The sequence below is a fragment of the Capsicum annuum genome, chromosome 11 (genome assembly GCF_002878395.1).
Source record: "Capsicum annuum cultivar UCD-10X-F1 chromosome 11, UCD10Xv1.1, whole genome shotgun sequence".
Classification (NCBI taxonomy): Eukaryota; Viridiplantae; Streptophyta; class Magnoliopsida; order Solanales; family Solanaceae; genus Capsicum; species Capsicum annuum.
Genome location: NC_061121.1, coordinates 217,282,059 through 217,302,523, shown reverse-complemented (window position 1 = coordinate 217,302,523; position 20,465 = coordinate 217,282,059).

The following is a 20,465-nucleotide window of genomic DNA, read 5'->3' as shown; positions in this document are numbered from 1 at the left end:
GGGTCAAACATGCTATTAAATTCATATGAAAAATAATTTACTCACATTTATACGTGGCATGTATGCACGTCGGAAGCACCATTACTATTCCCAACAGGTAGCGTACCTCCCCGATACACTCTGGTAAAAATTAATTGTACACTTTTACTTGTTCGATCATCAATTGCAATATTAAATATTTTATTCTTTTTATGTACGACATATATGTGCAATGCTGACATACACGTACAATGCACGCATACCGAATTAGTTAGTTAGTTAGTTAGTTAGTGTGTGTGTGTGTGTTTATTTATATTGTGTCCAAAATGTATATGTGGCCTAGTTGTATAAATAGGGGACATACATTGTACGAAGTCGAGTTCTTCATTTTGATCTTCACGAACATATAATTTCTCTCTCTCTCTCTCTCTCATTCCTTATAATGTTGGCACAACCCTAATACAATTTATACCCTGATGTAAGACCCACTAAATTTCAGTCGTTTCAGTCATCTATAGCATGCCAAAAGAGGTCCCAGACTTCGAAAATTTCAGTAAAGTTTGGACACTTAGTCTCATTTTTATCCTCGATATTTCAATGACTTTATTTTCGATCCTTACAATCTTAAAATATCAATTTTTTAAATTAATTCATGATCAGGGATGTCAATAGGTGTTCTCGGATGAGTTTTAGATTTTTCAGACATCGTTAGAAGCCTAATTGGATGTCTAAAATAGTGGATCAACGCGATCTCGATGCGCCGCATCATCACCCATGTCAGGCATGCAATTTCCAGTGAGTCGACACGATCTCGATGCGTTGCACTGGCCATCGCATCGATCCCATCGACGTGGCACGTCAGTCTACGCGTCACTGAGAATAATTTTGATCTTTTAATTCCGCATCCAAAGGGGTAATTTAGTCAATTTCCCTACTTTATTAAGCCCTAAAACATGAAATTAAGCTATCCTAAAGGCAAAATCACTGACTTTTTCTCAAATCCTCTCAAGAACAAAATCCTAGGTCATCCAATTTCAAGTCCAAGCTTTAAGAACACACCAATGATTTTTAAGAATTTTATTATCAAGGTATGTTAGATGTTCATCCATGGGTCCTTACCACCCATGGAGCCCAAGAATCCTTTTTCAAAAATACAAGATTTAGATTCCATGAATTACATATTTGAATTGGATTGTGTTCATGTGTGTATTATTATATGGTCTTCAATTCATAATTAATTACAAGTTTCATGAAATTACGATAGCATGTGTGATGAATATGTGATTCTCATGTTAAATCCTTGAATCTATAAGTTGAATGTTGTAGACATGATATTTATATATATTTACTATTATGTGAAATAATCATTCTCCCCAAGTGTTTTTTAGAATAACTATGTGAATTGAATAGTGCAATCATGACAAGTTAGCGTGTGTTCCCATTCATGTACAAGTTCATGCCTTGCAACTGTTTGACAAAATGTCTCAATGAGTGAATCATGACTAAGTGACTATCTAGTATGTTTTCAAGATTGTGCCATGTTTTACTATTGATTCTATCGAGTCCTAGGGGTATTTAATACCCGAAATATAGTTGTTTACCTAGAATTATAGTAGATATAGAATAGTCTCAGTAATATCACAAACAGTAGTACTCAGTCAGTTACAGACTTCCGTGAAACTCAATTTAGTTTAGTCCGGTTCTATAATCAGTGTCATTCAGTTAGAAGTAGGATTCAGCACCGAGCGAACCCAAGGATGGAGGCTCACCTGTCAGTAGAGGGTGTGTTCTTTAGTAGTAGTCCTTGTGTTCCAAAACTACATGGCCAACGTAGGTTGAGATATCAACTTGCCAGTTAATATGGGTCTTTATCTGCCAATTAAGGGTAATACCATTCTCATCAGGGAACCTGTCAATAGAGGTGACGCTTAGTCCTTCGGGATGACATTCAGTGGATCCATACAACCAATATTTGTATCCATGGGTTCGTACTAACCCCCTTACAACTAGAGTTTTAGGTTGGACTCCAATCAATTCAGAGAGGGGCATGTCAGTTAGATGATTACCTCCCACAGTTTTAGTTTCAGTCTCAGCATAGATCTTAGTTCAGTTCTACAAAATCAGGACTGTTAGAGACAGTCAACTCATTATCAGTAATTCACTTTCAGTAATCTCAGATATTAGTTACTCAGTTATCAGAATTCAGAACTTATTTTTAGTATAAAACTCAAACACGGTATATATGTATATGTACAGTATTGCATAATCAGTGGTCACAGTAGTTTCAGTTATCCATGTACTCTCACTCAGTTATATTTATATCACTCTGTCAGTTATTTTTCATGCATATGAACCCATGCATTTTAGCCTTACCTCATTTATCATACCAGTACATTCCACGTACTGATTGCATACTCTTTTTTCATGCTATGATGTATTATATCATAGTTTCGAATGCTCAGGTTCCTGACCACGCTTAGCCAGATTCAGTTAGCAGCAGCAGATTCTTTAGTGAGTCCTCTTCCATCAAGAATATTATTCATTTCAGTATTATAGTAGATTTAGCATTTTATGAGTCAGAGTTAGTTGGGGGCTTGATCCATCAACTCCACATTCAGACAGTTCAGTAGAGGCTTTTCAGACTAGATTAGTTCTGGTCGTATTCAGTTTTCAGATGTTATTATTAGTTTATCTATTTATCAGTATTCAGATTATGAACCTTATGGCATTTTTGCCTAACTTCTGCATTATTTCAGTATTATTATTCAGTGCTTATAGCAGGTACCAGTCATGGGTTAGCTTGTGGTCCCTCAGGGTTGTAAGCACTGTATGGCATCCGGGTGTAGACTCGGGGCATTAAAAACTTTGCATCAAAGCCTAAGGTTCAACAGAGTCCTAGGGAGTTCGAAATTCACGTCAAGTAGAGTCTTTTGCATGGGTGTGAAATGCGCCACACTTATGGGCAAGAGGCTACGAGGCATTTAGGAAAAGTTTTCCTTTTTTCAGTAATCATGTTGTACAAGTGAGTAGGAGCTTAAGCAAAAATCTCGGTCTAATTTATTTCTTCCTTTCATTTATAGAATATGACTTCCAAAAATACTAATAAAAGAAGAACTGGAAACCATCTAGCACTTCCGCCCGTTCAGGCAGATCCCATGGATGAGCATGTTTCTCACACAAAATTCAAAGCAATTTTCACCACTTTAGCACATTCTGTGGTATCTCAGAATGAACGCTCATCTGCTATTCAGGCTAACCCAGTGGCCAATACTGCTACAGCCAGAATCTGAGACTTCACCAAATTAACCCTTCTTCATTTTCAGGGTCTAAGTCTGAAGAGGACCTAAAGAAATTCCTTGACATGGTGCAGAAGGTCACAGTTATTATGGGGGTAACCGCTAGTGAGAGTGCTGAGTTAGATGTATATTAGTTGCAGGATATAGCTCATATACGGTTTAAGCAGTGGAAGGAAGATAGGGCCACAGATGCAGGTCCTATAAAATGGGAGGAGTTCTCTATTACCTTTCTAGATAGGTTATTCCCTTTGGAGTTGAGGGAAGCTAAGGTGTTAGAATTCATTAACACGAAGTAGGGAAATATGACAGTGAAGGAGTATTCGCTCAAGTTTACTCAGTTATCCAAATATGCTCCTCATATAGTAGTTGATAACAGATCTATGATGAGTAAGTTCGTGTCTGGTGTGTCTAACAGGGTAGTTAAGAAGATGGACTTGGCTAGATTAATGGTCCATGCTTAGCAGATAGAGAAGTAAAAAACAAAGGAGAAAGAGAGGTATAAAAAGAAGGATATAATAAATAGCTTCAAATTCACTCAACCTAAGTTAGAGGGTGGTAATCGTCCTCAGTTCTACCCAAAATATTCCATTCCAGCTCTGTCCTGAGCTAGTGCTCCAGGGCCTAAGTTTAGAAATGGTAATAAGGATAGGTCACTAGGCTCTAAGTCTCAGGGTAGTGTAAGCAATGCTCAAACAAATCCTCTTTTCCAGAAATATGGCAGAAACCATCAGGGTATCTTCAGAGCTAGCAGTGATATGTGTTTCGAGTGAGGTAAACCAGGTCATAAAATCAAAGATTGTCCTCAGTCAGGTTCACAGGTCAGTATAATCGTTCCCCAGCTCAGTCCAGTCACTCATCTCAGCAGAGTGTCGCTTCTAGTGCCACCAGTGGGCAATGCCCAAATAGAATCTATGAACTTTAGTCCCGACAGGATCAGGAAATTTCTCCTGATATGGTCACTGGTATGTTATAAGTTTATTATTTACATGTTTATGCTTTGCTAGATCTAGGAGCTTCTTTTTCTGTTGTAACTCCTTATATAGCTGTTCACTTTGGAGTCAGTCTCCAAATTCTAGCAGAGCCCTTCTCAGTCTCTACCCTAGTGGGTAAGTCTATCATAGCTCGATCGATATATAGGAACTGTCCGATTATGGTATCTCAGAAATTTACTTCATCAGACTTAGTAGAGTTAGAGATGACAGATTTTGATGTCATTCTCGACATGGATTGGCTTCATTCATGCTATGCTTCTATTGACTGTAGAACAAAATTGTCTATTTTCAGTTCCCAAATAAACCTGTCCTAGAATGGAGGGTTAGTACTACAATACCCAGGGGTCAGCTTTTTTCCTACCTTAGAGTGAGAAAAATAATATCCAATTGGTGTATCTATTATCTCGTTCAAGTTAAAGACTCTAGTTATGAGACCCCTAATCTTGAGTCAGTCTTAGTAGCATATGAATTTCCTGATATCTTTCCCAAAGATCTTTCCAGAGTTTTTTCTGAAAGTGAAATTGACTTCGGAATAGACCTTTTTCCAGATACGCAGCCTATCTCTATTCTACCATATAGAATAGCTCCAGCAGAACTCAAGGAACTAAAAGAATAGTTGAAGGATCTCCTAGACAAGGGATTCATCATGCCTCGTATTTCCCTGTAGGGAACACCAGTTCTATTCATGCGTAAGAAAGACAGTTCTCTCAGAATGTGTATTGACTACCGTCAGTTAAACAAAGTCATAGTCAAGAAAAAGTATCCACTTCCCATAATTGATGACTTATTTGACAAACTTCAGAGTGCCAGTTACTTTTCTAAGATAGACCTCTGATCAGGATATCATCAACTCAGAGTCAGAGAATATGACATTCCAAAAACAACTTTTAGAACTCTATATGGTCACTTCAAATTTCTAGTCATGTCGTTTGGTCTTACCAATTCCCCAGTGGCTTTCATAGACTTAATGAACAGAATGTTCAAGCAGTACTTGGACATGTTCATCATAGTCTTCATAGATGACATTCTTGTCTATTCTCATAGTGAACATGTTCATGCAGACCATCTAGATTGTATTACAGACCCTCAGAGCTATCAGTTGTTCTCCAAATTCAGTAAATGCAAATTTTGGTTATGGTCAGTAGCTTTCCTTGGTCATATAGTTTCCAGTGATGGCATTAGTGTAAGAACCCATAAAATCCAAGCTTAACTCAATCCTTTAGAGCATGAAAAGAGGTTCCTAACTTAGAAAATTTTAGCTAAGTAATGACACTTAGACTCATTTTAGGACCTCGGTATTTATATGATTTTATTTATGACCCTTATGACCTTTAAATGTCAATTTTTAAGTCGATTCAATATCAGGGATATCAATGGTGTTCTCGGGCGAGTTTCATATTTTTTAGACCTTGTTAGAAGCTCAGTTGGATGTTGAAATTAGTGAGTCAATGTGATTTCGATGCATCACATCACTTATCATGTCAACTGATATTTTCCCCAACATTCAATGCAAATTCCAGTGAGCCGATGCAATATCGATGCATCGCATCGGCATTATGTTGAACCCATTAATGCCGCGCGTCGATCTATGCATTGCTGGGCACATTTTTTAGTAATTAAAATTCCATGTCCAAAGGGGTATTTGGTTCATTTTCCCACTTTTATTCATCCCTAAAACACGAGATTAAACTATCCTAAGGGCAAAACCACTCACTTTCTCTCAAATTTCTCTCAAGAACAAACCCTAGGACATTCAATTTCAAGTCCAAGCTTCAAGATCACACCATCAATCTTCACAAATTTGATTACCAAGGTATGTTAGATGTTCATCCAAGGGTTTACTTCCACCCTTGGAGTTCAAGAACCTCCTTGAAACTACAAGTTGATTGTTTTCAGGAATTTCATGTTGAAATTGATTGTATTCGTGATTATGATATTATTTGGGTTTCTAATCCATGATTTATGACAAGTTTCATGTGAAGTAATTAACCTATGTATAGTGTTATGTAGATTTATGTTAAAAGCCCCTTTAATTTATGAGTTAGGATTGTGATCATGATGCTTGCATGTTTATTATTATTATGTACATGAATTATGCTTCTCAAGTGTTTGATAAAATATTCATGTGAGTTGAAGGGTGAAATCATGGCATAATAGTATGTGCAGAAGTTCATGCCTCTCAAGTATTTGACAAAATGTCTAAATGAAAGCATTGTTAAAACGCTACTGTTGTTATGTTGTTAGGATCATGCCATGTTTTACTTTCAATCCTATCGAGTCCTGGGGGTATTCAATACCCAAAGATCTAGCTATTTCCATAGAATTTCAGTAGCTACAAAATACTCTCAGTAATGTCATGAGCAGTAGTACTCATTCAATTACAAAACTCAGTAAACTCAGTCCAGTTCAGTTAGACATCACGATTAGTAACTATTCAGTCAAGCCTAGAATAGCCTATAAATCAGTTTAGTGTGTATTCAGTTGGGAGTATGAATCAGCACCGAGCGAACCCAGGGATAGGGGAATTCCTACTAGTAGAGGGTTTGACCCTTAGTATCAATCCTCGTATTACAGAATTACCTAGCCAGCATAGGTTGAGATATCTTCCTGCCAGACAAGGGTTGATATATGTCGTATGAGTTTTCCTGCCAGTGAGGGTTGATAAAATATCTTCCTGCTAGATTGTAATACCCCAAATCTGGTACTCGGAATGCTACATGATGCTCATGACCCTAAAGGACCACAAGCTAACCCATGACTGATATCTGTACCTAAATATTTCATAACATACTATATAAATGCAGAAATAAAGGCTAAAAGGCCATAAGGTTCAAAACTGAGACATAATATTGGATAAAATATAACATTTGGGTGGGGTATGAAATACCCAAAAAAACTAAAATAAATGTCTAATCATGATAGTCTGAAAAGCATCTAACTGTCTGAATAAGGAATTGATAGGACATGTCCCCAACTAAATCCAACTACTGAAATCAACCAAGTACTGAAATGATAAAATAATGCTCATGTCCTCGAAGGATGAGGACTCACTGCTGACTCTGACTGCTGAGTACTGGAATGCTACTGATACTCTGGAGCTCATAATTTTGAACCTATGGTATAAAACACCATACCACAAATGCGTTAGTGTGTTTGAATGTATTGGTATACAAGTGAGGTAGGCTAAATTCAAAGGGTTCAAATGCATGAACAATTCTAACTGACTGTATAATATGAACATGTGAATACATGCATGAATAAGAGACTATAACTGAATTCATGATATCATGATTACTGAGTCTGATTACTGATAGCATAAGTTACTGATAACTGATATAACTGATACTGAGCGACTGTATCTGATAGTCTAGGTTCTGATGGAACTAACTGAGTTATATACTATTTTGAGTAGACTGTATCTAACAGTCCTAAAATTTTAAAGAACTATCTAAGTTCTATTACTGAGACTGAGTCTGAAACTATAACTGTGGAAAGTAGTTATCTAACCAAAATGCCCTTAATACGCCATTATAGCTGAGTTGGGGTCCAATTTGTAACCCCAATTGGAAGGGTGTCAATACCGCGCCACTAGTAAGGATAAGTTGTGGGTGACCCTTATCTGATAGTGTCCCCAAAAGAGAATGGTAGGACTCTCATCTTATGGTATTTATCCACATTATCAACCCTCATCTATCAGTATATATATCTCAACCTATGCTAGCTATATAGTTCTGGAATTCAAGGATTTCTTCTAAGGATCACACCCTCAACTGTCAGCGTGTGTCCTCATCCTTGGGTTTACTCGGTGCTAAATCCTACTCCCATCTGAATAGACACTGAACATGATTAACTAAACTGAACTGGATTGAGATCATTTAGTTTCGTTGACTAACGGAATACTATTGAGATTACTAAAGTACTGAGCTTTCCGAGATTACTGAATTACTGAGTTTACTGAGTTTTTCTAAGTCACATGACTGACTAAATTCTACTGAACATGGCTTGACTGAGACTATCGTGAAAACATGACACTGGATCTAGGCACACAACTTAATTGTTGGGTACAAGTACCCCCAGGACTCGATAGAAGGAAACTTACAAGGCATGATAGTCTTGAATACACGACCAACATCAATAATCCATAATACAATAAGTTGGAGATTTCATAAAGTACATAGTTATCATAATCTTGTACATGGTAGGAATGCATATACTCAATGTCATAATTTCATACTCTAACATCATGAGCATTCCAACAAATATCTACATTGCACATCAATAGCATGGGATTCATTTGAACATAAGGGTAAAACATGAATCCTTTACTTAAGTCACAATTGAGTCATATTACATTATTTCTAGTCTCTTAGGCATTTTGTCAAACACTTAGGGTGCATGACTTAGGGTATGGCATAATCATCAAATAAACATTTCATAACCAACTAAAATTCATGGTTTTCAACTCACATGCTAACATATTTTCATAAAAACACATAAAGATTCCAACTTGAGAATCATACAACAACAACCACATGAACATAATTGACACATAGCATGAATATCATAATTTATAGTTTAAAACTTGATTCTTGGGCTTCATGGATGAAAGGAATCCATGAATGTACATTATTCATACCTGAGAAAGGAAACCTTGAAGGTTCTTGGAGAGATTTTTGGAATTGGCTTTGATTTCTTGAAAGCTAGGGTTTTGTTTCTTAGGAGAGAATGTTCTTGATTTGAGGAAAAAAGTGAGTATATAATGATTTAAAATGTTTTTAGGGATTAAATCCTACACTTGGATGTGTTAAAACCTTGAGAAAAGACCAAGTTTTTCCTGGACGAAATATTTATTTTTCATCAAAAATTTCTGATTTGGTAGGCTGGCACGATGCGGCATTATTGTGTCGTGTCTCTGAAATTTGACAACTGGGAAATTGGGAGATGGTGCGACATGTATCTATTGAGTAGCCACTTTGTTTACAACCTAGAAGTTTGGCGTGACGCGGAGACATCATGGAGATTCACTAGAAAAAGAACAATCGGGATTTAGGAACCCGCCGCAACGCGGTGTAATTATGGAGTCTTACTGGAAACTGACAAACTTCATTTTGGCTTATGGTGCGATACGCCACTGGCTGGAATGATGATGTTTTACGATTGAAACTTTAAATCACCATAATTTCTTACCTGGTTATCGGATTTAGGCAAATTTCGTATCGATGGAAAGCTTATTCAATTTACCACACAACAGAAAGTGAAAATCTTGAAAACTACACATCTATAAAGTGTATTCATCTTTAAATCATGTCTTTGACATCTTCAAGATGGATTTAAGCTAGGTAGAAGTACAAGGTATTACATAGATAGGGTTAACTCACAACCTTGTTAGTATCCCTTGGAAAGGTGCTAACACCCTTCTAACTAGGGTTACAGGTTGGACCCTAAATCAGTTTATAATCGAGGTATGTCGGTTAGATAAACACCCTAGCATTTTTTGTTTTAGTTTCAGACTCAGTATAGAACTCAGTTCAGTTCTACAAAATCAGGACTGTCAGACGCAGTCACCCAGCTCAGTATAGAACTTTGTTCAGTTCTATAGGACCAGTACTATCAGAAATAGTCACCCATCTTTCAGTAATATAGTTATCAAAAAATTTCAAATATTAGTTATTTAGTTATCAGAACTCAGTAACCATTATTAATATGATCTCAGTTACGGTATATGTAGTTATGTGCACAGTATTGCAAAATTAGTATTTCAGCAGTTTCATTCATATATGTACTCTCATCCAGTTATATTCATATTATCCAAACAGTCATTGTTCTTGCATATGAACCCTTGCATATTAGCCTACCTCACTTAGCATACCAGTACAATCAAAGTACTGACACATACTCTCTTTTTTTGCGCTATGTTGTCTTATATCATAGGTTCAGACGCATGGTCTCCTGACCGTACTTAGTATCTCAGACTATCAGCAGCAAATATAGTTATGAGTCCTCATAATTCGAGTAAAGAGTTATCATTTGAGTATTTTAGTAGTTTAGTATATTTAGTAGTTAAAGTTAGTTGGGGACTTTTCCCATCAACTACATATTTAGACTGTTAGAGGCTTCTGACTATATTATTTCATATAGATGTTTAGTTTTTTTAGTATTTATCTATTAATATTTGTTTTTCGGTTATGAACCTTATGGAAACTTGAGCCAAACTTCCACATTTATTTTAGTATTATTCTTCAATGCTCATAGTACGTACAATTCATGGGATGGCTTATGGTCCTCTGGGGTTGCAAGCATCATGTGATGTTTGAGGTGTAGACTCGGGGCGTTATAATTAGATTCGATCCTCAAAATATCAAAATAGTAAGAAATTAGCCCATATTCATCTCTAAGTCAGATATTAGGAGTTTCTTGGGTTTGGATGGTTGTTACCAATGGTTTGTTGAAGGATTTTTGTCTATTACGTCCTTGATGTCTAAATTGACTCAGAAGAAAGTCAAGTTCCAATGGTCAGATTCTTGTGAGAAGAGTTTTCAGGAGTTAAAGACTCGACTCACTACAGCCCCAGTCTTGACTTTACTAGATGATTTAGATGAGTTTGATGTGTATTGTGATACTTCCAGAGTTGGTTTAGGGTGTGTTTTGATGCAGAGGAGTAAGGTTATAGCCTATGCCTCTAAACAACTTAATCCCCATGAAAAGAATTATCTCACCTGTGATCTTGAGTTAGCAGTTGTTGTATTTGCCTTAAATATTTGGAGGCACTATTTGTGTGGAGTGCATATTGATGTGTTCATAGACAAAAAAGTTTATAGTTCGTATTTTCATAGAAAGACTTGAAACTGCATCAAAGAAAGTGGTTAGAGTTATTGAAAGACTATGGCATGAGTGTTCTATACCATCCGGGCAAGGCCAATGTAGTGGTTGATGCTCTCAGTAAATTATCTATGGGTAGTGTTGCTCACGTTGAGGATGGTAATAAGAAGTTAGTCCAAGAAGTTCATCAGCTTTCCAGGTTGGGTGTTTGTTTGGTTGATTCAGCTGAGGGTAATGTATGGGTGTAGAATAGTTCAGAATCTTCTTTTATTTCCGAATTTAAAGAAAAGTACGACAGAGATCCTAATTTAATTAAGCTAAAGGAGTCAGTCAAATATCAGAAAGTAGAGGTTTTCTCCCAATGAGGAGATAGTATGTTGCATTTTTAAGGTAGACTATGTGTGTCATGTGTGGAAGGAATGAGGCAGCAGATTCTTACTGAAGCACATAGTGTGCTTTACTTATTCACCTAGGGGCCACTAAGATATACCATAATTTGAAGAAAGTCTATTGGTGGAGTAGGATGAAGAGAGACATTGCAGAGTTTGTAGCTAAGTGCTCTATGTGTCAGCAAGTGAAGAATGAGCACCAAAAGCCTAGTAGTTCTATGCAGGAGTTCAGTATTCCCACATGGAAGTAGGAGGAAGTGAACATGGATTTTGTGATGGGTTTACCTCGTACTAGTCGTCAACATGATTCAATTTATGTCATTATAGGTAGGATGACCAAATCTGCTCATTTTTTGCCAGTCCATACCTCTTATTCATCCGAGGATTATGCCAAGCTCTATGTTAGAGAGTTGGTCAGACTGCACAAGGTTTCGTTATCTATTATTTCAAATAGAGGTATGCAATTCACCTCTCACTTTTGGAAAGCCTTCCAAAAGGGTCTTGGTACCCAAGTTCACCTCAGTATAGCCTTCCACCCTCAGACAGATGGTCAAGCAGAAAGGACCATACAAACTTTAGAAGATATGTTAAAAATGCGTATCATTGACTTGAAGGATAGTTTGGAATACCACTTGCCTTTGATTGAGTTTGCGTATAATAATAGCTATCATTCCAGTATTCAGATGGCTTCATTTGAGGCTCTTTATGGGAGGAGATGTAGATCTCTCATTGGTTGTTTTGAAGTAGGTGAGGCCAAAGTAGTAGGCCTGTCTTAGTATTTGATGCCTTAGAGAAGGTTTAGTTGATCAGGGAGAGGCTTAAGATAGCTCAGACCTGACAAAAATCATACGCAGATGTGAGGAGGAAGGATCTTAAATTTGAGATTAGCAATTTTATGTACTTAAAAATCTCTCCCATGAAATGAGTGAAGAGGTTTGGCAAGAAGGGGAAGCTCAGTTCCCTATATGTCAGTCCTTACTGAATTCTCAGCCATTTCAGAAATGTAGCTTAGGAGCTCGAATTGCCTACTGACTTAGCTTCAGTATACCTAGTGTTTCATGTCTCCTTGTTAAAAAAGTGCATAGGTGACCCAGTAGTTGTAGTCCCTATAGAGAGTATAGATGTTCAGAACACTCTCTCTTATGAGGAAGTCCCAGTTGAAATCCTTGATTTTTAGATTCACAGACTAAGGAACAAAGAAGTTCCTTTGGTCAAAGTTCTTTGGTAAAATCAGTCTGTTGAAGGAGCTACTTGGGAAGTGGAAGCAAATATGCGAACCAAGTATCCTCACCTCTTCTCCACAAATACATACTCAGCTCAAGGTAATATCCTACCTTAGATTTACTCAGTTCCATGCTAAGATTTCCTTTACAAACTTGGTATCAGTTTCAGCTACATAGCATTCTCATATCATGCATACCTTTATGAAATAACTTAGTCATGTGTCATGTCTTCAGAATTTAGTCATTCTTCAGTTATGCATTTTCAGTATAAAAAATCAGTTTATCATTAGATTCAGTCATATAATCATGCTTCAGTTGTGCATGTTCAGTATGCAAACTTAGTCTATCAATATTCTCAGCATAATCAGTCTCATTCGAGGATGAATATCCCCAAGAGGGAGATATTGAAAGACCCCACAAAATCTCAGTCATTTCAGTCATATATAATATGCCTAAAGAGGTCCCAGACTTAGAAAATTTCAGTGAAGTATAGACACTTAGTCTAATTTTTGGCCTTGATATTTCAGTGACTTTATTTTCAATCTTTACGACCTTAAAATATTGATTTTTAAATTGATTCATGATTAGGGATGTCAATAGGTGTTCTCGGATGAGGTTCGGATTTTTTTGATATCGTTAGAAGCCTAATTGGATATATAAAATAGTGTATCGACTTGATCTCAATGCGTTGCATCATCCATCGCATAGACAGTATCATCGACTATATCAGGCATGCAATTTCCAATGAGCCAATGCGGTCTCAATGCATCGCGTCGGCCATCGCATTGACCCATCGATGCGGTGCGTCGGTCTGCGCGTCACTGAGCACAATTTTTCTCTTTTAATTATGCATCTAGAGGGTTAGTTAAGTCAATTTTCCCACTTTTATTCATCCCTAAAACACGAAATTAAGTTATCCTAAAGTCAAAATCACTCATTTTTTCTCAAATCCCCTCAAGAACAAAACCCTAGGTCATCCAATTTCAAGTCCAAGCTTTAAGAACATGCCAATGATTTTCAAGAATTTAATTACTAAGGTATGTTAGATGTTCATCCATGGGAACTTACCACCTATGGATCCCAAGAATTCTTTTTAAAAAATACAAAATTTAGATTCCATGAATTACATATTTGAATTGGATTGTGTTCATGTGTGTATTGTTATATGGTCTTCAATCCATGGTTAATTACAAGTTTCATGAAATTAAGATAACATGGGTGATGAATTATGTGATTCTTATGTTAAATCCTTGAATCTACAAGTTGAATGTTGTGGCCATGATATTTACACATGTTTACTATTATATGAAATAATTATACTCCCCAAGTGTTTGTTAGAATGACTATGTAAATTAAATAGTGCAATCATGACAAGTTAGCATGTGTTCCCATTCATGTACAAGTTCATGTCTTGCAAGTGTTTGACAAATTATCTCAATGAGTGAATCATGACTAAGTGACTAGCTAGTATGCTTTCAAGATTGTTCCATGTTTTGCTATTGATGCTATCGAGTCCTAGGGGTATTTAATACCAAAATCTAGCTGTTTACCTAGAATTATAGTCGCTATGGAATAGTCTTAGTAATATCACGAACAGTAGTACTCAGTCAGTTACAGACTTCAGTGAAAATCAGTCTAGTTCAGTCTTATTTAATAATTTGTGTTATTTAGTTGAGAGTAGGATTCAACATCGAGCAAATCCAAGGATGGGGGCTCACCTATCAGTAAAAGGTGTGTTCTTTATTTGTAGTCCTTGTGTTCGAGAACTACGTAGCCAGTATAGGTTGAGATATCAAACTGCTAGTTGAGGGTTGATAAGGGTGTTTACCTGCCAATTGAGGGTAATACCATTCTCATCAGGGAACCTTCCAGTAGAGGGTGACCCTTAGTCCTTTGGGATGATATTCAGTGGATCCACACAGCCAGTATTTGTACCCGTCAGCTGGTACTGGCACCCTTTCAACTTGGATTGTAGGTTGGACTCCAATCAATTCAGATAGGGGCATATCAGTTAGATGATTATCTCCTACAATTTTAGTTTTAGTCTCAGCATATAACTCAGTTCAGTTCTATAGATTCAGGATTATCAGAGACAATCACCCCATTATCAGTAATTCATTTATCAGTAATCTTCGATATTAATTACTCAGTTATCAGAATTCAAAATTCAGAACTCAGTTTCAGTATAAATCTTAGACAAAATATATATGTATATGTACAGTATTGCATAATCAGTGGTTATAGTAGTTTTAGTTATACCTGTACTCTCATTCAATTATATTCATATCACTTAGTCAGTTAATGTTCATGCATATGAACCCATTCATTTAAACCTTACCTTATTTAGCATACCAGTACATTCCACGTACTAATCACACTCTTTTCTTGCACTATGATGTATCATATCATAGGTTCAGACGCTCAGGTTCCTGACTGCGCTTAGACAGATTCAGTTAGCAGTAGCAAATTCAGTAGTGAGTCCTCATCCATCAAGGATATTATTGTAACGTACCGAGTCTGCACCCTAGATGCCACTCGATGCTTACGACCTTGAAGGACCACAGCTAACCCATAACTAGTAACTGCTGTGAGCACTGAATAATAATAATGAAATGATATGGAAGTTAAGATGAAATACCATAAGGCTCATAATCTGAATACTAATAAATATAGAAACTGAATAATAACATTTAAAAACTGAATACTGTCTGAACTAGTCTAGTCTGAAAATCCTCTAACCGAACTATCTGAATATGGAGTTGATGGAACAAGACCCCAACTAAATCTAACTTATAAAATATTAAATCTACTGAAATACTGAAATAAAAGAGTATCCTTAATAGATGAGGACTTACTACTGAATCTGCTACTACTAACTGAATCTAACTAAGCGCGGCCAAGAACCTGAGTGTTTGAACCTATGATATGAGACATCATAGTGCAAAAAAAGAGTATGTGATCAGTACATAGAATGTACTAGTAAGCTAGATGAGGTAAGGTTGAATTACAAAGGTTCATATGCATGAACAATAACTGAATGAATGAAATGGAATAATTGAATAAGAGTACATAGATAACTGAAACTACTGTAAATACTGAGTATGCAATACTGTACATATATATATATACTGTATTAAAGCTTTTACAAAAGTTAAATACTAAGTTTTGATAATTGATTAACTGATGTCTGAGATTACTAATAACTAGAACTGAACTGAGTTCTATACTGAGACTGAAATTGACAGTCCTGATTCTATAGAACTGAACTGAGTTCTATACTGAGACTGAAATTGAAACTGTGGGAGGTAATCATGTAATTGACATGCCCCTCTTTGAATTAATTGGGTTCCAACCTATACCTCTAGTTGAAAGGGTGTCATTACCATTCCATGGGTACAACACTAGCTGTGTGGATCCATTGAAATGCCATCTCGAAGGACTAAGGGCCACCCTCCACTAGTAGATTTCCTAATAAGAATGATATTACCCTCAACTAGAAGGTAAACACCTTATGAACCCTCAAATGGCATGTTGATATATCAATCTACACTGGTTACATAGTTCTAGAATGCAAGGATTGCTACTAAGGATTACACCGTCTACTAACAGGTGAGCCCCTTATTCTTGGGTTCGCTTGGTGCTAAATCCTACTCCCAACTGAATGACACTGATTATTAAACTGAACTGAACTGGACTGAGTTTCACTGAGCTTTATAACTAACTGAGTACTACTGTTTGTGACTCTATTGAGATTATCCTGTAACTATTATAGTTCTAGGTAAACAACTAGATTTTTGGGTATTAAATACCCCAGGACTCTATAGCATTGAAAGTAAAGCACGGCATGGTCTTAGAAGTATATCAATAGTTGTTTGTTAACAATACATTCATTTAGACATTTTATCAAACACTTAAGATACATGAACTTGTACATAAATGGGACCACATAATAATATGTCATGATTTCACTTCTAGCAAGCACTTGGGGAGCATGATTATTTCACATAGTAGTAAACATATTTAAATATCGTGGCTACAACCTCCAACTTGTAAATGCAAGGATTTATCATGAAAGTCACATAATTCATCACACATGCTATTTAAATTGCATAAAAACTTGTAATAAATCATGGATTAAAACCCAAACAACATCATGAACATGAGTACATTCAAATTCAAGTATGACAATCATAAATATATCAAAAATGTATTTCAAAAATAGGGTTCTTGGACTCCATGGGTGGAAAGAAACACATGAATGAACACCTAACATTCCTAAGAAATTAACTTCTTGCACATTCTTGGAGGAATTCTTGAGATTGAACTTGATTCTTGAAGGTTAGGGTTTTGCTTTGTGAGAGAATGATTTAATATTGCGAGGAATTGAGTAAATAATGATATAATTAGGTTATTAGGGGTTAAATCATGTGTTTAGACTGATTAGGGCCATGGGAAAAGACCAATTTACCCCTGAAAAGAATTAAAATTTCATCACTAAAAGTTCCAATTTTGTCCTTCACCGCGACGCAGTGGCATCGTGGTGATCCACTGATATCCGACTGGAAACTATTTTAAAAAGGACAATTACGAAATTGGCTTTTAATGTGACGCGGAGGTATCACAGAGACTCACTGGAAAATGACAATCCTGAAAATGGACATTGGCACGATGTGCCATTATCACAATGGAATACAGGAAATTGACAATTTCCATTTGGGCCCTTACCGCGATGCGGTGCCTCTCAATTCGGCATACTATTTTACTAAAAATGCTATAACTTCTCTACCAGATATCGGATTTGGGTGAAATTTATATCATTGGAAAGCTGACTGGATTTTCTGCACAATGGCAAGTCTTAACTGGAAAATTTTGAGTATTTTGAAAATTTTATCTAGAAATACTTATGTACTATGAGCTAAACTGAGCTAGGGAAATACAGGGTATTACAGTATCTTCCCCTTGGGAACATTAATCCTTGAATGAGACTAATTAAGATGAGAAAAACTGATATACTGAGTTTACATACTAAACATGCACAACTAAAGCATGATTGCATGACTAAAACTACTGATAAACTGAGTTTTCATACTGAACATGCATAACTGAAGCATGAGTACATGGCTAAACTGATTCATGAATGCATATTTGTTATGAAGATGATATTTAACGGTAATTGACACCAAGTTTGTAAAGGTAATATGAGCGTGAAACTGAGTAAATATGAAGAAGACTATTACCTCAAGCTCAGTCTCAGTTTGCAGAGAAGAGTTGAGGATACCTGGTCTGTATATCTGCTTCTTCTTCCCAAGTAGCTCCCTCAACGGACTTATTCTGCCATAGAACTTTAACTAAGGGAACTTCTTTGTTCCTCAGCCTACGAATCTGACAATCAAGTATTTGGACTGGAACCTCTCCAAAAGAGAGATCATTCTGAATATCTGTGCTTTCTAAAGGAACGATAACTGTTGGGTCACCAATGCATTTCCTTAGTAAGGAGACGTGGAACACTGGGTGTACTGAAGCTAGATCTAAAGGAAACTCAAGCTAGTAAGATACCTTTTCAAAATGGTTAAGAATTCTGTAAGGACCGATATATTAGAGACCGAGCTTCCCCTTCTTGCCAAACCTCTTCACTCCCTTCATGGGATAGATTTTCAAGTACCTAAAATTGCCAATCTCAAACTTAAGATCCTTTCTTCTCATATCTGCATATGATTTCTGTTGGCTCTGGGTTGCCCTAAGCCTTTCCCTAATCAATTGAACCTTCTCTAAGGAATCAAACACTAAATCAGGACCTACTACTACGGCCTCACCTACCTCGAACCAACTAATTGGAGATCTATATCTCTTACCATAAAGAGCCTCAAACGAAACCATCTGAATACTAGAATGATAACTGTTATTATATGTGAATTCAATTAAAGGAAAGTGGTCATCCCAACTAACTTTAAAATAAAAAATGTATACCCTTAACATATCTTTAAGAGTTTAAATGGTCCTTTCTACGTGACCACCTATCTGATGGTAAAAAGCGAAATTGAGGTGAACTTAGGTACCAAGACATTTTCGGAATGCTTTCCAAAAATGAGAGGTGAACTGGGTACCTCTGTATGAAATAATAGATACTGGGACTCTGTGTAACTTGACCAACTCTCTGATATAGAGTTTGGCGTAGTCCTTGGCTTAATAGGAAGTATGGACTGGCAAGAAATAAGTAGATTTGGTCATCCTATCTACGATAACCCAAACTAAATCATGCTAATGATGAGTATGAGGTAACTTATCACAAAGTCAATGTTCACTTCTTCCCATTTCCATATGGGAATACTGAAATCCTATATGGACCCATTAGACTTCTAGTGCTCAATCTTAACCTGCTGAAATATAGAGCACTTCTCTACAAACTCTGCGATATCCCTTTTCATCTCACTCAACTAATAGATCTCCCACAAATCATGTGTAACAACATGGAACTACCCCCTAGTCATCCCATGAGCTGGTACCTGTTGTGAACACTAGATAACATGATCATAAATATGGAAGAATACTTACATGCCATAAGTTATTAATAACTAATGTCAAAACTGGAATATAAATCTAGAAAGAAAACACTGTCTGTATCTGGGAAAAATTGATAAACTAAATAACTAACTGACTATAGTGTCTGAAAGCCTCTAAACTATAAGTTTGAATATAAGTTGATAGGATAGGCCCTAACTAACTCCAACTAATTACTAAACTGAGACATAAAATAAATAATCTGTCCTCGGATGATGTGGACTAACCACTGCTACTGTACTGCTGATAATCTAAGAATCTACTTGTGAGCCAGGAACTAAGCATCAACACCTATGATATAATACATCATAGCACAAAAGAAAATTATGTGATCAGTACTTTGAATGTACTAGTATGGTAAATGAGGTAGGCTGACATGCAAGGGTTCATGAATAAAAATAATGAACTATCTGAATATACATGTAAAACATGGAATACTGAGTAGAGATCATGAGAGTCTGTAGATACTAGAGATAAGTGGAGCATGAGAATACTGTATAGACATAAAAATCTATAAAATATGGAAGATATATAAAATCTATAGATACTGAGGATGCTTTACCAAGCATATAACATGAACTGAGTAAAATCTGTAAATACTAAAATCTGTATACTTTGGTCAAACATACTAAGTCTGAATAGCTAAATTGATACTTTAACTGAGACTACGACTAAGACTATGGGAGGTATCATCTAACCGACATGCCCAAATCTAAGCTAATCGGGGTCCAACCTATAACCCCAGTTGGAAAAGTGTTAATATCGTGCCACGGGTACTAATGATGGTTGTGTGGATCCACTGTACTGATATAATATCCAAGGGACTAAGGATGCTAATCCTAAATTGATGGGTGACCCTTGTGAGATAGTCAAGCCTAATCTGATGGGTGACTAATTATATCCTATGCTAGCTCCACAGTTTTGGAGTAAAGGGGATGCTACTAACAACTCTACCTATCTGATGGGGAAGTCGCCATCCCTACACTCGATCGGTGCTAAATCCTACTCCCAACTGAAAGACACTGAATTACTAGACTGTTCTGAGCTTAATTGACTGACATCTGACTATTCTGATAATGCTCGTAGTATGTTCTGAAGGCTATTCTATAATATACTGAGACTAGACTGAATAAGCAACTATGGTTTTCGGGTATGCCATACCCCTAGTACTCAAAACAATATTAGCAATAGTTACACTACAACTTGGAG